General features: G+C 41.9%; 1 long non-coding RNA gene across 1 annotated transcript in view; it reads left to right on the top strand.

The window, feature by feature from the left end:
• The first annotated feature begins 8,767 nt into the window (after nucleotides 1-8,767).
• Nucleotides 8,768-17,033, top strand: part of LOC129050102 (uncharacterized) — a 34,418-nt gene continuing 26,152 nt past the window's right edge. Inside the window, exons 1-3 of the long non-coding RNA XR_008513575.2 lie at nucleotides 8,768-9,827; nucleotides 14,993-15,061; nucleotides 16,490-16,628. This is a non-coding gene — a long non-coding RNA (uncharacterized LOC129050102). The remainder of the gene's footprint in view (nucleotides 9,828-14,992; nucleotides 15,062-16,489; nucleotides 16,629-17,033) is intronic.

Below are 17,033 nucleotides of genomic sequence, written 5' to 3'. Positions count from 1 at the left end.
AAGCAGGTTACCTGCTATTTTTTGTTGTTAATCTGCATACAGAAAGTGTTTATTGTTACTTTTCAGCTGAGTTTATTTTAGACTAAAAGAGAAACGGCCATAATCTAACTGGCAAGAAGTAATAGGATTCTGAGCCAGTAAGCATTTAATAGAACATTCTTTATGACAATAGAAATATAACTTGTTATGAACATACACCTTAAATGCAAGATACTGCAGTTAAGAACTACACGTTTCAACCATAATTTACTTCATGGTGTGTTTTTTTTTTTTTTTTTTTTTTGAGACAGTCTTGCTGGAGTGCAATGGCTCGATCTCGGCTCACCCCAACCTCCTCCCAGGTTCAAGCAGTTCTCCTGCCTCAGCCTACCAAGTAGCTGGGATTACAGGCATGCGCCACCATGCCTGGCTAATTTTGTATTTTTAGTAGAGATGGGGTTTCTTCATGTTGGTCAGGCTGGTCTCGAACTCCCGACCTCAGGTGATCCGCCCACCTCGGCCTCCCAAAGTGCTGGGATTACAGGCCTGAGCCACCGCACCCGGCCCTTCATGGTGTTTTCTTTTTCAGACTATAGTTATCCTATCAGTCATGCTGATTAATTCAGTTACCTAAGTCTAGTGCCAATTTGAACCCTCTGAAAATGCAAGTCAGTACTTGAAAAGCACAGTTGTTTTTCCTATCTTTGCCATTTTGGGGATTTCTCTCTCATTTTAACAAAGATATACATTGTTACTACTTTATGTCAGGTGTATTCTAAGTGCTTTAAAAAATATTAACTCGAGGCCAGGTGTGGTGGCTCACACCTATAATCCCAGCACTTTGGGAGGCTGAGGCGGGCGGATCACCTGAGGTCAGGAGTTCGATATCAGCCTGACCAACATGGAGAAACCCCGTCTCTACTAAAACTACAAAATTAGCCGGATGTGATGGCACATTCCTGTAATCCCAGCTACTCGGGAGGCTGAGGCCGGAGAATCGCTTGAACTTGGGAGGCAGAAGTTGCAGTGAGCTGAGATTGTGCCATTACACTCCAGCCTGGGCAACGAGCAAAACTACGTCTCAAAAAAAAAAAAAAAAAAAAAATTGGCTGGGTGCAGTGGCTCACACCTGTAATCCCAGCACTTTGGGAGGTTAAGGTGGGAGGATTGCTTCAGCTCAGGAGTTCGAGACCAGCCTGGGCAACGTAGGCAGACCCCATCTCTACAAAACATATACAAAATTAGCCAGGCATGGTGGGTGGCAGGCACATGTAGCCCCAGCTACTCAGGAGGCAGAGGTGGGAGGATCACTTGAGCACAGGAGGTGGGAGGCTGCAGTCAGTTATTATCATGCCACTGCATTCCAGTCTGGGCAACAGAGTGAGACCCTGTCTCAGAAAAACAAAACAAACTCGTTTAATCATGACAACTAGAGGAAACAAATTCTATTATCCCCATTTTGCAGATGAGGATACCAAAGCACAGAGTGATTAAATAACTTAACCCAAGATCACACAGATCACAACTAGAAGGAGGTTAAACCACAATTCAGATAGTCTGGCCTCAGAACCCTTGCGTTTAGCCACTGTGCACTGTAGATTTATATGTGCCCTGTTGAGTCTATGTAACTCTTTTGCTGTTGTTGATGTTGAGACAAGGTCTTACTCTGTCACCAAGGCTGGAGTACAGGTGGTCCTTCCACCCCAGCCTTCCAGATAGCTAGGACTACAGGCATGTGCAACCACACCTGGCTAATTTTTTGTACATTTTGTAGAGATGCGATTTCACCATGTTGCCCATGGCGGGTCTCTTGAACTCCTGGGCTCAAGCAATCCGCCTTTCTTGGCCTGCCCAAGTGCTAGGATTACAGGCATCAGCCACTGTGCCTGGCCTTGTGGTAACTTAATACTGACCTTGCTACTGGCTGTGTTTCCAGGTCTGGGAGAGATGTTTGTAGTAAATAAGCCAAGCGTTCTTAATTTCACAGTTGATCATACCATCCTTCTTGAAACACTTCCTCCCATTTCACTGGCTGTCTCCTCCTCAGTCTCCTTGGCCCCTCTTCCCTTCTCAACCTGTTATTGCTCAAGATAAAAACCTTTGGAGTCTTACCTCGTCTTTCTATCTTAGGTCTTCCCTTACCTAAAAATAGTCTCCTCCTAGGCAGCAGCTAATGCTTTACCCTGTTGGGTTTTTCTGCATAGTATATATTGCTATGTAAAATTACATGTATATTCACTTGGCTTGTTAGCTGTATGTTTCCTCCGTTATCATATAAGCTTCATGATGGATTTAAACCTATCTTAATCTGGGTTTCAGATGTTCCTTTTTAAAACCTTTTCCTGCCTTCTGTGAAATTTACTAAATGCTTTTTATTTCACCTTTCCCCTCTAATTTAGATGTTTTACTCTTTAGTTTTATTATTTTAAATAAATTAAAACATACATGCTTAATTTATCAGTGTCTAAAATATAAAATTAATCAAAATGATTGTCTTTCTTCTGGATAACTCAAGGACCTTAGAATGCTTTAACACCATTAACCCTTCTTTTGACAAATATGCTATTACTGTCTAGTATATTAAATGTATCTTTTAATCTCAATAAGCATCATTATTTTAATACTTTTTATAGTCATTTAAAAAATGTTTACCCATGCTTTTATTACTTTCTTTGCTCCTCTTTCTCATCTCAGACCTCCATCTGGATCACTGTCCTTCTGCCCAAACCTCCCATGGAGAGGATCTCCAATAGACAGATGAGCTGTCTTAGTTTTTTGTGAGTTTGAACAAAACTCTCAAACTCCTCCTCGGGGAATATGTTCTTTGGCGATCATTGAGGAATGGAAGAACTGAAAAAATTAATGGAAAATTGTCATCATTTCCTATAACTGAGGGAATCTACATTTCAATTTAGAACATTCCATCATGGGACAAAATACTCATTTGTTGTGCCACAGTTCACCCTTAATAGAAATATGTGTAAGCCAAAAAAAGACAGAAGCCATACTTTGGGTTCTGGCACCAAAATTTAGAAATGCTACTTTGTTTCAAGCCCAAAGGTTTTTATACCATAGGATAAAGTGCCAGTCAGGTTTTGGATAGGTAGGTATGCCTATCTTTTGCAAAAGGGCAATTGCAATAGAGGAGGTAGGAAGAAGGGCCAGAATATAGGCAGATCAGTTTCAGTAAAAAGTACATTTGTATGTTGACTAGCTGACAGTTCATTCTTTTAAAACTGTTTTGTCAGATCAGTTTCAGTAAAAAGTACATTTGTATGTTGACTAGCTGACAGTTCATTCTTTTAAAACTGTTTTGTCAGATCAGTTTCAGTGAAAAGTACATTTGTATGTTGACTAGCTGACAGTTCATTCTTTTAAAACTGTTTTGTCCAGAATACCATCAGGAAACTTCTTGGAATGTCTTATACTCCCCCGAGAGTATATATGGCTGAATGTGAAAACACTGAACTGGGGTATAATTTATGAAACCCACAAAAATGTTCCTGCCAGGTTCTTGGGAAGAACACAAAGACCAGATAAATATATGTAGACTTTTGATTTCATAAGACCAACACAGAACTCTTAAGCATGTAAGTAGCTCAGTAGATTGACATTGAGTGGCAGTTAAATAAACAGTTAAGGAGCTAGCAGATAATCAACAAAACAAGCATTTATTTCTGCAAAATTACTTTGGACAAGCTCACAAATGACTGCCTCATTGGACTAAAGGCTCAAAGGGATCAGAATACTTAAGCCACAAACTCACAACTATAGTTCTCCCTAATACACTGAATACCCAATCTCTCTTAACAAACATAATCACTATGAAAAGCATACTCTGAATTATGCCAGTGGCATAGAAGCAGCAGGAGACAAAAGTTCTGTACTTACAGTCCGGAGAAAGACTATTGTTACTTCATTTTAAAGCATCATTGAGTTTTAGGAAGTGAAATAAAAACAGGCCAGACGTGGTGGCTCATGCCTGTAATCCCAGCATTTTGGGAGGCTGAGATGGGCAGATCACTCGAGGTCATGCGTTTGAGACCAGCCTGGCCAACATGGTGAAACGCCGTCTCTACTAAAGATACAAAAATTAGCCAGGTGTGGTGGTGCATGCCTGCAATCCCAGCTACTTGGGAGACTGAGGCAGGAGAAACACTTGAATCAAGGAGGTGGAGGTTGCAGTGAGCCAGCCTGGATCACACAATTGCCCTCCAGCCTGGGTGACAGAGCAAAACTCCATCTCAAAAAAAAAAAAAAAGAATAAGAATTATCTTTTATAAGCAGATGGCTTAAGTGCCAGGGTACACAGGAGAATCATCAAAAGAGCTAGAGTAAATGCACATATCCAAGCCCCATCACCAGCTGACTATGCAAAATCTCCAGGGTGATTCTGTTGCCCACCGCTGGTTAAAGACCACTGCTTTAGGGGATTTATTTCTAGAGAGTCTGTGCGGATCAAGACATCCTGAAAAGAATAATGTCACATATAACAAATATTGCCAGCTTTGCCAAGTATACTATACTGTGGACCATTTTAATAAAGGCTCCATTGCCTTAAATATAGGGGCAAAGCCAGGTCCGTGTTCTTAGCAATGCTTCTGTGGTACATTTGTATTAAGAGTAATTGCATGGCTGGCCCGAAGGTAGTGAGTTATCTCAACTGATTGTTCACAGTCAGGAGTTTGATCTGAAACTCCTTGTTCTACTTTCTCCCCTTCTCACTACTGTGCTTGACTAGTCTTTAAAAAAATTTATTTAAAAAGAAAAACTGCAACCCAGGCAGCATTCAGAATATTTGCTTATTTCTTAGTTTTGCTGAGACTATTAAATAAACAAGTCCCTAACGAGGCCCCAGTAGTTAAACAGGACTGCAAGGCTGAAACACTGTAGAATGTAAAGTGAAATTTTAATGTAAATTTTAGTGTAAGAAATATATTTCCTGGTTTTAATTGTTCAAGATTAGATAAGGGGAAAAGAGTAGGGGGAGGGGAATCATGGACTAAACTGGAAAGCTCTTTGAAAACTAAGCTCTAAGCTCCCACTGTCTCCTCTGGCTTGTATGATCTCTTCATATTGTGTCTGCCTCTCTCATCTTTGGAGGGCATCCAATTGGACTGGAAAAGTAAACATATAATGCAGACCATCTTTATACCTGGTTCAGACATTAATTGTTTGGCTCCATTTGTCTAGGGTAGCAGAACCGGTTTCACTCCAGCACATGGACTATTTTCATAGTAGTGGTAAAGCAGTGTAACAGGCAAACGTTGAGATTTTGTAAGCTGCCCAGTGTATTTCGATTGTTAAATATGTTTGGTGATGAAAACCCTGGAAACTTCTGTTGACCAATCAGTCTGCCCAAGGAATCTTTTCAGTTCATCTTCAGTAATATTAGCCTTTCAGCCTGATCTTTGGCTCATAAATTTCAAGGTATGATGATGGAAGCTCAAGCAATGTTCCTATCTGTAATTATATTAAACCAAACAAGGTAAATATGGACGCAATGTCAGAAACAAGTAACGTCTGGAAACCTACATTATAACTAAGGGGCACTAAGTTGCAATTATGGCATCAGAGATTTGGGAACTAGAAACATTTTAACCCATTTTGTGAAAGCTCAGGAATCAAGATATTCTTCCTTCGAAATACTTAGACATGTCTTAGTTACCTTGGGCTGCCATAACTAAATATCATAGACTAAGTTAAACAACAGAAATTAATTTTCACACAGTTCTGGAGGCTCCAAGGTCAGGGTGCCATCATCATGGTGTTCTGCTAAGGGCTCTCTTGTGGCTTGCAGAAGGCCACCTTATCTCTGTGTACTCATATGGTCTTTCCTTGGATTAAGACCCCACCCTTATGACTTAATTTGAACTTGATTACCTCCCCAAGGCCCTATCTCAAATACCATCACACCAGCGGTTAGGACTTTAACTTTAAATTTGGGAGGGTGGGGCACATTCAGTCCACAACAGGAATCAAGATATTTTTCCTGTAAAATGCTCTCGCAAAATTAATGTGTATCCTTGATCACATGCGTTCGTTATTTCTTAATGTAACACACATTTCTTTGCAATATTTTCATTTGGGAATACATTTCAGATCACCAAACATATTTCTATATCATGGGGCTTCTTTAAAGGGCTTGAAAACTTCAGGAGAGCAACAAATACCCCTCTCCCCCATATTTTTGACTCAGGAGAGGTGAGGAGGGTAGCAGGGGAAAGCTAGGATCCTTAGATTTCTCGGCCATATTCTTTCTTTCTGCTGTTTCCTGTCTTTTCTTGTTGTTTAGAGACCTTCTCTTCTTTATAAACTTCTTCAATCTCACCCTTCCATATTCTGAGCAATAAAGGGTAAGTAAAGAAAAAACCCTGGATTACCAAGAAGGGCATTTCAAAAGTATTATCCCGACTGGGTGTGGTGGCTCATGACTGTAATTCCAACATTTTGGGAGGTCAAGGTGAGAGAATTGTTTGAGCTTGGGAGTTCAAGACCAGCCTAGGCAACACAGTGAGACCTTGTCTCCACACACACAAAAAACTAACAAATTAGCTGGACGTGGTGGCACGCGCTTGTAGTCTCAGCTACTTTGGAGGCTGAAGTGGACAGATTGCTTGAGCTTGGCAAGTCGAGACTGCCGTGAGCAGTGATCGCACCACCTGCATTCCAGCCTGGGCCACAGAGTGAGACTCTGCCTCAAAAACAAAAGTATTATCCCTTTTTCTTTTAATCAATATGTTAATGCAAATTATTTATAAAATGCTACATGATATGTGGCCAAGACAATCTGATGAGTTGGCAAATTCTTTTGGAATAACGATGTGATTGCCTCCATGCATTCATTGTATTCACATATTGCTAATGGAAGTTTTACACTGACAAAAGTTTGGGACATTCTCTTTGGGTAATAATGGCTTATATAGTTAAAGTAGTGTCTGTATTGCAGGACTTCTCAAAGTCTTTAATGACCATTGTGAATTTCCAAGCTGGGGCTATGTGCTATGTAAGCATTTCCCAAGCACATGTGGCCATAGAACCATTTTTTGTAAAGGATATATTAGTAGGCTTTTGCTGGTAAGTAATAGAAACTAACCTGAGCTAACCTTATCAACAAATAACATTTATTTGGAAGAACAATGGGTGTATTGTTCAACCTGTTGAATTGAACTACCAAGCCCCAGGAAGAATAGGCAGCTATTGGAAACCTTGCGATTAAATGTTGTAACATTTCACCTTGATCTTTGTTTGCAGTCAAATTTGACATCCAGTTTTACTTTTTCTTTCCATTTTTGCTTTTGATCTACATTATGATCCTTTTAGTTATTACAAATCTTCATTAAAGCATGTTGCATACAAAGTTAGTGGCATTTTAAGGTAAGAAGGGATAAAGCAGAGAATGGGAGTATTCTCTCCAAGGATCACACCTCCTCTGATTTTTAACCTGATGATGACGACATTGTGCTAAAGGAAATCTTAGAATCCCCCCAGTAATCAATAGAAGTGATCAGAGGCCCCATATGAGTTGGGGTTTGGAGACTTACGGGGCCTAAACAGGAGTGGTTCTGAGAAGAAACTAGGCAACAATGTAGAATTAGACCTTAAAACAAATTGACTCTCAAATAAGCTGGAGGAAAGCAACTCATGAGATAGGAGAGGCATTCCCTTGGCATACACAGTGACTCCCTATAGCTCTGTGAGTTGAACATCCATAATCTGAAAATCCAAAATGCTCCAAAATCTTGAACTTTTTGAGCACCAAATGACACCACAAGTGGAAAATTCCTCACCTGACCTCATGCAACTGGTTGCAATCAAGACTTAGACACAAAACACACTGTTTATTCACCATTCCCAAGGGGTTACAGTGCACAGTAACTTTTCAATCAAAACACAGAATTGTAGGTGGAAACTGAGAGCCTGTCATTGTTTGTGATTGCTGTTGTTTAATGGATGATACAGGTGTTCTGGTGGTGCTATTGTGTCACTTAGTTACCCTGAACCCATTTTTTCACCGTATTAGTGGTATGTCATATTTTTTACTAAGTACTTATATGTGAATAAGTATAAGAAAATGATTGCTTATTGGTTGCATATCAATTCAAAGTCAGGAATGATGGTGATGCCAAACAACAGGTGACTGTCCATATGGGTGGCTGAGATAGTGACACCTTTGCTTTCTGATGGTTCAATGTACATCAACTTCATATATGCACAGAGCTTGCTTCATACACAAAATTATTTAATATACTGTATAAAATTACCTTCAGGCTATGTATATAAGGTGTATATGAAACATAGGTGAGTTTTACCTTTAGACATGAGTCTCATCCCCAACATAACTCATTATGTATATGCAAATATTCCAGAATCTGAAAAAATTCAAAATCTGAAACACTTTTCATCTCAAGCATTTCAGTTAAGGGATACTTAACCTGTAAATGCTCCCTGCAGTAGAAGAGGTAGACTTTACTTGGCAGGGAGGGAATAGGGAAGTTGGGTTGGTTTCTTGGTGTAAAAAGGTCTGGAGGTGAATAGAAAGGCTTTCTCTGGGCTGGGCGTGGTGGCTCATGAGACCATCCTGGCTAACACGGTGAAACCCCATCTCTACCAAAACTACAAAAAATTAGCCGGGTGTAGTGGCGTGCGCCTGTAGTCCCAGCTGCTGGGGAGGCTGAGGCAGGAGAATGGCGTGAACCCGGGAGGCGGAGCTTGCAGCGAGCCCAGATCACGCCACTGCACTCCACACTCCAGCCTGGGCGACAGAGCAAGACTCCGTCTCAAAAAAAAAAAAAAAAAAAAGAAAGTCTTTCTCCGAGTTGAGAGAAGACTGAATGATTTTAAGCTTCAGTATTTGCACTCTTCAGGGTGTGGCTATCAATAGGAACATAACTGTTTGTAGGTATTGTGAGTAAATTGTTCTGATTGATGTGAAAGATTACTTTTGGGGACTAAAGGAGTTCATAGACTAGAGGAACAGAGTAGGGTGAGATTGTGCAGGCCTTAAAAATTGAGCCGAGAAGTTTATATTTAATGCTGTAGGTCAAATGCTTGTAAAGCAATGGAACCCATTCTTTCAGCCTAATTTTATTCTGAAGTACACAGTGTAGAACAGTTAGAGCAGAACTTTTGCTATTAAAATAGGTGCATGGTGAGCCTCCCATCTTCCCCCCGCTTGGCAGGCCCAAAGAGGACACCACAGATCTTCTGATGTTCAGAGGTGCTTAGTTTGAAAAATTGCCATTTGTAGGCTCTTGGACAGGGGAGTAGAATGAGTAGAGTAATATTTGACAAGAGTTTAGTGGAATGAGATTTTCTAAGATGACCTGGAGACTAAGAAGCTGGAGGCTGGGGAGACTGGAAGTTTTCTATTGTGCTAATCCAAGCTTGAGGTGATGAAGACTACACAGTCCAAATTTTCTATTGCTGCTGTAACAAATTACCACAGCCTTGATGGCTTAAACAATACAAACTTCTTACCTTGCAGTTCTTTAGGTCAGAAGTCCGACATGGGTATCACTGGACTAAAATTAAGATGTTGGCAAGGCCGCCCTCCCTTCTAGAGGCTCCGAGGGAGAATCCATTTTCTTGCTTTTCCCAGCTGCTGGGCTGCCTGCATTCCATGCTTTGTGACCTCCTTCTTCCATTTTCCTCGCCAACGCAGCAGGTTGCATTCTTCTCATGCTGCCACTGCCACCTCTCTGGTTCTATGTCCACAGCTGAGAAAGTTTCTTCTCTTTCAAGACTCATGTGATTAGAGTGGCCCCACCCAGATTATCCAGGATAATCTTCCCATCTCAAGGTTGGCGACCTTAATCACATCTGCAAAGTCACCTTTGCCATGTAAGGTAATAATATTCATAGTTCTGGGGATCTGAATGTGGACATCTTTGAAGGCCATTTTTCTGTCTACCACAAGACTTAAAACAGATATTTAAACAATCAATAGGACTTCCCTTTTAGCTGAGTTGATGGCTCAGTAAGTCAATTTGATATGGAAATAGGGTAGAATAGGTGGAAGAAGATATTGAGATGAATTATTGGTGATTTGGGTAATTTTACCCCTTTTTAATCATTGTAAGACTTGTGAAGGTCTCTGTATGCCTGCTTGCTGCCTTTAGAGAAACAGCCCTGTAGTCATGAAAGCAGTAATCTGAATGTCTTGGGAGAGCTTTCAGATCTGGTATCAATAAGCCTTTCAAAAGCAGGCCTGATCTGTTTCTGAGTGTCCCCAGGGATGGATTTACTTTCCCACCTTCCCCAAGAACACTGGTGCCTCTCTTGTTGGCTCCCAGTTTCTAGGGTGGCAGAGAGGGCATTTTCCTCCCTCTTCTCTTCTTCCTCTTTACAAAGCCCATCTCAATCAGTCTGATTTCCCGGATGGAGCAAATGGGGCCAGGACACAAGATATGACGAATGATTGCCAAAGCGCAGTAGAAGATGGCTTTGGGATTGCACCGGAATTGGTAAATGGAGATCCTGGTGTCCACTGGGTAGGTGATTTGGGTGCTGGTGAAGGTTGTGGCAATCATTCTGAGCAGAATGTGCCTGTGAGAGCCTTTCTCTACTATTGGGGGTAATTCCAGGAGAAAGGATGCCTAGTTAAGACACTACCTTATATGATTTTGATCTCTTTATTTCTCAGTCTCATTGGTTGCACCTGATTTCCTCCATGACATTATACAACTATTGTATAATTTTTTCTGCTGGTAGCACATGATTTTTCCAAATTAAAAAAAAAGAAATAAAAAGGTTATACTTTTCATCTATGTCTGTGTAAACAAACCCAGTAATTACTATAACTCAAATTGCTGCTGAAACTCTCCATATTTTAATGTGCACACTGTTGCACTTGTTACTAAACGTCTGCATATATACTGGGAAGCTAATCCTGAATTAGGAAACTGAAAAACTGATTAAAATAAAATTGGGCCAAGTCCATGATTTTTATATTCATAAGATTCAAATTTTCTGTGGGGAAATGTGCAATATGAATTGAATTATCTTCCAGAGTAATAACAACAACAACAAAAAGGAAACTTAAGCAATGGCAAAATATGGGTATCTGTGCAGGGAGGTGTATGAATTCCGCTTGTGGTTTCGGGTGATTGTGATTCCGTATTCTGCCCTGGTGAAACAACCTTTACTTACTAGACTGCACAAACTCAATTCTCTTTAGTCCAAAGTGGGTATTATCCGGTTCTCCTATAGAAACGTTTTCTCAAATTTTAGAATTTTACCAAAATAATTTTTCCACTGAACTTTGAAGACAGCATTATTAATCTTCATAAGTGTTTTAATCACTTTCTTTCCTGATTGCCTTTAGGACAAAAGAGCAGTTGCAAATGTTCAAAAAAAAAAAAAAGTCAGGAAGGTGAGAATTCATTATTTTTGTGCCTATAGGCGTAGGCTAGGTGAAACTGAGTATTAAGGAAATCATGTAGAAAATTCAAGCCTCTGCATTTTCTTTTAGTAAATTGTAATAATTGGACTATCCCTAACACAACTTTCTTTGTTCCCTCCAGGCCCACCCACTCTCTGTCCCTTTACACCTTGTTCTCTGTCCAGGTGATACTGACCTGTATGGGCATCACCAACAAGCTCCTTTGTCTTCTGGCTTCCATTTGGGTTAGGACAATGGAGAGCCCCAGCAGGAGACCAGAGGGAGAAGGGCGGGTAAGGTCAGGTGGACGTTATACCTCTACTGAACACCACTGCTCTTGTCAAGTTGCCCTGTCTTCCAAGTTCTAGAAATGATGTTCTCCCCTTTTCTCTTCGGACCTGGCAAAGGGAAGAGCATCGCATTATTCTCAGCTTGTAGGTACTGGACTCTCCCTTGTGGTTTTGGGCTTCCATCTCTTGCCCACATCTTTATGAATTGTCCCTTTAGTAAACCCTCCTCAAGTTATCCTAATTTGACTGTATTCTCTGTTTCCTACTGTGACCCACACAAAGACAGAATCTGGTTCATCCAACCCTACTCATTCTGTATCTAAACAAATCTAAATTACTCTCGCATTCTGAGGCCACCATCATCTCTTACCAGGACTGGTTTTTTGTTTTGTTTTGTTTTTGTTTTTGTTTTTGTTTTGAGATGGAGGTCTTGTTCTGTCGGCAGGCTGGAGTGCAGTGGCGCGATCTTGGCTTACTGCAACCTCCGCCTCCCAGGTTCAAGCCATTCTCTTGCTTCAGCCTCCCGAGTAGCTGGGACTATAGGCACGCAACACCACACCTGGCTAATTTTTGTATTTTTAGTAGAGACAGGGTTTCACCATGTAGTCCAGGATGGTTTCTATCTCCTGTCCTCGTGATCTGCCCGCCTCGGCCTCCCAAAGTGCTGGGATTACAGGTGTGAGCCACCACACCCGGCTACCGGGACTGTTAACTAACCTCCCTGCTTTCACCCTTTATGGCTTAAAATCTTCTAAAGGTTTCCCATCACACATATAATAAATCCCCAGTTCCCTGTCATGGCCCAAGGCCCTGCATGATCAGACTGTTATTGTTCAACTTTCTCTTGAGTCACACTCATTTCCTAGGTTCCAGAACATCTCAAGTCCTCTCTTGCCTGGGGGCTTTTGCCCATAGTGTTCATTCTGCCTGGCCTGTTCTACTCTCTATTCTTCACATGGGTAGCACCATCAAAGACAAAAACTGAACAAGTAAGGAGATTGATTTTATTTTGGCTATTGCAGTAGGGAAAACACCCCAGATTTGAAGATTAGAGTATGTATTTATTTTCTATTACTGCTGTAAAAAATCATCACAAAATTAGTGACTTAAAACAATAGAAATTGATTCTCTTACAGTTCTGGAGGCTAGAATTCCAAAATGAGTCTTCTGTGCCTAAAAATCAAGGTGTCTCTGGTGCCATATTGCCTCTGGAGAGATGCAGATTCTCTAAGGGAGAATCTGTTTTCTTGCTTTTTCCCATGTCTAGAGCTGCATTCCTTGGTTCATGGCCCCTTTATCTTCAAAACCGGCAGTGTAGCATCTTCTATCTGACCCTGCTTCTCTCTGCTTCCATCACATGATTTTCTGCTTATAGTCAAATGTCCCTCAGCTTCCCCCTTACAAAGATACTTGTGCTTATGCCCGTGGTGCTTAATACCTAGGTGATGGGTGGATAGGTGCAGTAAACCACCATGGCACGTATTTACTTATGTAACAAACCTGCACATCCCGTACATGTATCCCAGAATTTAAAATAAAATAAAGTAAAATAAAATTTAAATTTGAAAAATACTTGTGCTTATATTTAGGACCTAGCCAGATAATCCAGGATGATTGCCTCATCTCAAGATTCTTAATCACATTTGCAAAAGCCCTTTTTCCATATAAGGTAAAATTCACAGATTTCAGGGATTAGGACCTGGATATCTTTAGGGGCCATTATTCAGCCTACTACAGTGTATCTAGCAGGATAGTTTTGTTTTAGATTTTTTTTGTCTGTTTGTTTTTTTGAGACAGAGTCTTGCTCTGCCGCCCAGGCTGGAGTGCAGTGGTGTGATCTCAGCTCACTGTAACCTGCGCCTCCTGGGTTCAAGCAATTCTCCTGCCTCAGCCCCCTGAGTAGCTAGGATTATAGGCACCTGCCATCATACCCGGCTAATTTTTTTGTATTTTTAGTAGAGACTGGCTTTCACCATTTTGGCCAGGATGGTCTGAAACTCCTGACCTCAAGTGATCTGCCCACCTTGGCCTCCCAAAGTGCTGGGATTACAGGTGAGAGCCCCCACACCTGGCCTTGTCTTAGATTTTTATAGGGAAGAATAGACAAGTTATAGTGGAGTAAATTTAAAGTTGGGATTGTTTATTTCTGTGTCTAGTTAGTTTCATGAGGACAAACCTAATCTCAGCTAATTATCCATGAGACAAAGAATAAAGTTAGAAGAGAAGGTCTGTCTGACTTTATCTGCAGGCTCCGTTTAAAGGCGAAAAGTCTGGGTTTGACCTTGTCACTGGTAAACAAAGGAATCATCTACAGTCTTGTAGGAATCGTGAGAAAGAGTTGGCAGTGTCTTGTCTAAATCATATAGGGAATGGTGGTTCATTTCAGTTAGCCATTTCTAGAACACAGAAAGTTGGGGAGACTTCTTAACAATTGCTGTGTTCCAGGAGCACAGGGCTCCGGTAAAGTTCAACATTGTCAGCACCTTCTGATCCTTATGTGTTTTTCATAGACACCCTCACTGAGTACCCTAATAAAGTACTACTATTTCCATTATTCGCTGTCCTACTGATACAGAACAGCTGGGCTCCTGGCTAAACCCCACCCTTAAGCCTGGAACCACGGCCCTAAGTGAAAATAGCTGACCCTGTTTTTCCGCCCAAATGTTACTTTTTTGGCCTGCCACGCCCCTATCCTGTTGATATAGAAAGACTTCAACTGGCAGAGCAACACAAGCAGCGGAGCAGTGGGGATACAAGCTGCTGAGCATCAAGACTACGGATAGATGTGGCTAACTTCAGAGAGTGTGGCTTCAGGGAAAGATCACCTTCTTCCCACACCCATCCCCTTTCCAATTCCTTATCCTGCTGACAGCCACTTATATTGCCTAGTAAAATCCTCCACATGCACCAACCACCCTTCTATTCGTTCTTGTGGCCTGATTCTTCCTGGATGCCCTGGTGCGAAGAGGGCAGGGGCTTGGATGCTGCTACAAGGCCTGCACAGAGCGTACTCCTGCCGGAGAGGAGTCATGGGCCAGTTCCAGCGTTTGTCTTCGGTTGCTGCACTCGCTTGCTCGCAGGCTTCTTTTGGGAGGAGTGGCTGACAGTGGGCTGAGTGAAAGGAGCCTCCCCAGTTCCCGCCCACAAAGGGGGTCAAGGTCAACAGAGTTATCCCGTCTCAATACCTTCTCTTTATTTCCTTCACATTATTTTTCACAATTTGTAATTATTATGTGTAACTTGTTTTCTTGTCTATCTAAACCTTTAACTTTTTGAGGGCAGGGAATGTGGATGCCAATATCTTAAGAGCTCAGAACAGTGTATCTTTGTGTCTTTACAGCCTGACACATTATTGTTGAATCAACTGACAAAAGAACTGACACCAGATGGCCAATCAACTCAAGAGAAAGTAAGTATAGTAATGAACTAGGTAAAGATAAAAATAACAGTGATTGGAAAAAGAGAGGCTGGGCGTGGTGGCTCATACCTATAATCCCAGCAGTTTGGGAGGCCGAGGTGGGCAGATCACAAGGTCTGGAGATCGAGACCATCCTGACCAACATGGTGAAACCCTGTCTCTACTAAAAATAAAAAAATTAGATTGGCGTGGTGGCTTGTGCCTGTAACCCCAGCTACTCTGGAGGTTGAGGCAGGAGAATCATTTGAACGGGAGTGGGAGGTTGCAGCGAGCCGAGATCGCACCATTGCACTCCAGCCTGGGCAACAGGGCGAGACTCCATCTCAAAAAAAAAAAAAAAAAAAAAACGAGAGAGAGAGAGGCTGGGTGCGGTGGCTCATGCCTGTAATCTTAGCACTTTGGGAGGCCAAGGTGGGCAGATAACTTGAGATTAGTTCAAGACCAGCCTGGCCAACATAGTGAAACTCCATCTCTGCTAAAAATACAAAAATTAGCTGGGCACAGTGGCGCATGCCTGTAATGCCAGCTACTTGGAAGGCTGATGCACGAGAATTGCTTGAACCCGAGAGGCGGAAGTTGCGGTGGGTTGAGACACGCCACTGCACTCTAGCCTGGGCGACAGAGCGAGACTCCATCTCAAAAAAAAAAAAAAAAAAGAAAAAGCGAGAGAGTCAGAAATCCCAGGCAGCAGGATGAGCATATTCAGAGCCCTGGAGAGTATAGAGTGTGTGGTGCGTCAGGGCATAGCTGGTGTGGAAGGACCCTGAGCAGGGCAGAATGTGGCTTCATAGTGAGTCAGAGACCAGACCCCAAAGGAGTTTCATACTTGCCATGTCTCCTCAGTGCCCTGTATTAATTCATCCTTCCAAGAAATATCTGTTGAATGTGTTCCATGTGCCAGGCACTGGTCTAGACTTTGAGGATATAGCAGGGAACAGAACAGACAAAATAAGTCTGACAACAGATAGAAGATATGGTTCAAATGAATAGTGCCGAGAGTTAAGGAGAAAAGTAAAGCAGGGAGGGAGGTATAGGATTTAGACTTCTGATTTCAGAGAGGGAAGCCAGGGAAGGCTTCAGTGAGAACATGTTATTTGCTGAGTGTGGGGCTGGGGGCGGGGGCTTGTTTTACCTAACTTGAAGGAAGTGATATCTTGGGGAAGGGCATTCCAGGCAGAGGACACAGCAGGCACTAAGGTCCCAGGGTGCAAACTCACCTGTAAGAAGGCCAGTGTGGTCTGAACAGTGACAGAGGAGGGCGTACAGTTGTAGGAGTTGAAGTCATAGAAATAGGTGGATGGGGTGCAGGGGTAGGGCCTTGTAAGCTCTTGTAAGGACAGTGGCTTTTCCATGGACTGAAATGGGAAGCCATTAGAAGATTTTGGTAACAGGAATGACAATCTCTAGTTTACTTAACAGGATTGCTTGGGTTGCTGTGAGGCAGAGGAGGAGTAAGGCCTGATGTGGAAAGACCCTTGAGAAGATGTTGAAATGAAGCAGAGGGAGGAGTAAGGCCTAATGTGGGAAGACCCTTGAGAAGGCTCCTGCAGTGATCCAGGTGAGAAATGGTCCAGTGGCAACATGGATCAGAGAGGCAGAAGTGGAGATGGTGACAAGTGAGTAGATTCTGGATATATTCTGAAGCCAATAGGATGTGCTGATAAATCAGATGTGTATGTGACAGTCAAAGATGACTCCAAGATTCATGGCAAGGACAGCATTGTCATGCATGGAGATGAAAGAAGAGTGTTAAAGAGCACCTTTGGGAAGGAAGAGTAAGAGCTCACTTTTGGACACATTAAGTCAAAAGTGCACAAATAATACTTTTTTTTAGTAGAATTCATTTTGTAAATGTATCTTTGAGCATTAGGAAATCATAGTATGGTGACCTGTTTCCAATGTGCATGTTGTGTTAGCAGCTGGAGTTGTTTAATATTTTTTTTTGTGTTTGTTTTTGTTTTTT

The sequence above is a fragment of the Pongo abelii genome, chromosome 16, assembly GCF_028885655.2.
Source record: "Pongo abelii isolate AG06213 chromosome 16, NHGRI_mPonAbe1-v2.0_pri, whole genome shotgun sequence".
NCBI classification, from domain to species: Eukaryota; Metazoa; Chordata; class Mammalia; order Primates; family Hominidae; genus Pongo; species Pongo abelii.
The sequence above is the reverse complement of the archived record's forward strand: the minus strand, read 5'-3'. Positions and strand labels throughout refer to the sequence as shown.